Source organism: Coregonus clupeaformis, unplaced genomic scaffold (assembly GCF_020615455.1).
Source record: "Coregonus clupeaformis isolate EN_2021a unplaced genomic scaffold, ASM2061545v1 scaf3225, whole genome shotgun sequence".
Classification (NCBI taxonomy): Eukaryota; Metazoa; Chordata; class Actinopteri; order Salmoniformes; family Salmonidae; genus Coregonus; species Coregonus clupeaformis.
In genome coordinates, this window is record NW_025536679.1 from 39,575 (window position 1) to 42,606 (window position 3,032).

The 3,032-nt window shown below is 46.3% G+C and overlaps 1 pseudogene; it reads right to left on the minus strand.

The window, feature by feature from the left end:
• Positions 1–203: 203 nt before the first annotated feature.
• On the minus strand, positions 204–1,683 carry LOC121551173 (annotated as a pseudogene).
• Positions 1,684–3,032: the final 1,349 nt, after the last annotated feature.

Here is a 3,032-nt window from a genome sequence, read left to right on the forward strand (position 1 = left end):
ACCCATTATAAAAGTAACGTTCATACAATCTCATGTGTAATGATCTCTCTAGGTGACCGTCCCACAGCCCAACTGAGGTACACATATGGGTGAGGTGTGCAGAGTAGGACCACTACTTAGCCTCCCATTTGGTTCTCTCTACAAACAAAAACATGGGAGGGGGAAAAATTAAAAAAAAAAACGGTAAGGGAGGGTGACTAAACCCAGAGCAAAACGTGCAAAATACAAAAGGAAGACCTCTCTTCAAGACATACAGGTAGGTCTATATGAATATAGGGTTTGGGAAGGGTCTGAGGGTGCCATCCCTTTGCCTCAGATTCCTGACTCACTTTTATATGTCAGTGGATCACGAGTAATGGTAGTCTGTAGAATGTCAAAATCCATCTGATTGTCCATGTCCAAAACGCACAGCACGTTGCTGCCGGATGTCATTGTGGCTGTGTCCTGAAACAAATTATGAAAGTCTACAGAATCTGAATTTCCTCCTTTCCTCCTCCCTGTCTTTTCCCTTTTGCCTATCCAGTTCCTCCTCGTCCTCTCCACAGCTCAGTGCTACCTCATTCTCATAGCAGAAGGCGCTGGGGGAGTGGGGGGTTGCGAGGTGCTGGGTGATTCTGGGGCTGGTTGGGAATACTGAGTGGGAGGAGGTGGATGAGGCAGGCCGGCTGGCCGTCTCACTGAGCTCCTTGGCGCTGCAGTGGGGTGTGGAGGGCACCTCGTAGGTCTTGTGGAAGCGAGCATAGTCCACCTGATACTTGGTTCGGTCCTCAAAGATCACAGGCTCAAATCTATGCCCCCATAGGATCTCCTTGGCCAGATAGGAGCTGCGGGCCTGGGTGGTCATGGCGGTGGCCTCCACCATACCCTCCAAGATCACTACGATCTCAAAGTCATCCGACTCCAGATCAGCCCGGCTCAAAGTATATAGGGGGCTGTCCTCGTCGATCTCATGGACGATAACCAGAGGAGAAACCAGGAAGAGTCTGTCTATGCCTTCGTCGTAGCCTACGTTGAGATCCCTCTGCTCTAGAGGGATAAACTCTCCCTCTGCCGTGACGTAGGGTCGAATGAGCTGTGCCCGCACATGGGCCTCCACGATGTGGCTCTTGCGCAGGTTACCCACCCGCCACATGAGGCACAGCTTGCCATCGCGCAGGGAAATCACAGCATTTTTAGAGAAACAGCAGGGTCTGGTTCCTCTTCTTAGGGCGTGCCATTTTTACCATGATTGTGCCAAGCATGAAGGAGTCAATGATGCAGCCCACTATGGACTGGACCACCACTGTGATCACTGCCACAGGGCACTCCTCAGTGACACAGCGCCACCCATAACCAATGGTGGTCTGGGTCTCGACGGAGAATAGGAAGGCTCCGACGAAGCCCTCCACATGAAGGAGGCATGGCTGCCACTTTTTCTGCACCCCTTCAACTTCACCAACCCCAAGCCCATTCCCTTCCAACCCTGAAGAGGAACTCATTCCAGGGTGCTCGTCAAAATCCCCATGGGCTCTGGAACTGCATAGAAGATTATTCCAAAAAACATCCAGGAGGACAGGAATGTTGAGCAGAAGAGGAGTAGTAAGTGTCTCCAGCGAATGTCCACACAGGTGGTAAAGATGTCGGCCAGGTAACGTTGTGATTTTCCTCCATGTTAGAGAATACCACATTGCAATGCCCATTTTTCTTGACGAAAGCGACTTCTTAGTTGGCTCGATCCTGTGGTAGAGATCTTTCCGTTGTAATTGTTCATCCTATGACCTATGGCTCCTGATATCCTATCTCCTCCGGATGTGCCACTAGGGGAGTGGAACCGGCTATTTGGCGAGCTGTGGCCGTTGTGGAGCCCAAGTGTGGAGATTTCAGGCCCTCCTCATCTGATGCTGCGAAGCTGTACCTGTTGGGTTAACAAACGGGGAAAGTATGGATAAATAAGAAAGAGATGTGAGAGTGGTTTGAGAGAGGGTGTAGAACAGGAAGAGTTGAGGTTTAAATACAGTGTCCATAATCTCATTGGACTATCTGTTCTTACCAGTGTGCCCTACAGGACACAGTGACTATGCATAGCTTGCCAACTCTGCACAGTGAGAGAGACATAATGTATGACTCACATTCTCTCATGCATTAAGACCGCACTTAGACAGGATATGCTGTGAATGAGAAATGCATTACAGTCCTATAAGGGTATCCTTCCTGAACACAAAGGTAGCATAAAAATATGCTTTCTCACTTTCCTCAAGACCATTTGACCTACCTCTGGTAACCTCTTAATATTGACTGACCTGTCTCTCTCCTTTGGAAAGGATAACCTGGGAAGGTGAGTTGTGTTTAGCTTTGTGAGAGGGATTGCGGTCATCATGGGTTTAGGGATTATACATGAGCCAAGTCTCTTGGCAGCCTATGTTGACTGGGACATACAGCCATTATATTGACCAATTTATAGTGCTCCATTGATCAGGAAACTATATTCAACCATATACTTATTGCATTTTTAATGGTTGTTCTATTTTGGTTCCATTCATTTGATATTCAAGTTATGTACACTGGCGAGCTAAGGTTGTCCATTTCCCTGTAATAACTCAAATAAGGAGAAGCATTGTCAGCTTTGGGGACATAAGGAATGACCAGTGGTGGAAAAAGTACCCAAATGTCATACTTGAGTAAAAGTCAAGATACCTTAATAGAAAATTACTCAAGTAAAAGTGAAAGTCACCCAATAAAATACTACTTGAGAAAAAGTCTAAAAGTATTTGGTTTTAAGTATACTTAAGTATCAAAAGTAAATGTAATTGCTAAAATATACTTAGGTATCAAAAGTAAAAGTATAAATCAGTATAAACCAGACGGTACCATTTTCTTGTATTTTTTATTTACGGATAGCCAGGGGCACACTCCAACACTCAGACATCATTTAAAACAAAGCATGTGTGTTTAGTGAGTCCGCCAGATCAGAGGCAGTAGGGATGACCAGGGATGTTCTCTTGATAAGTACGTGAATTGGACCATTTTCTTGTCCTGCTAAGCATTCAAAATGT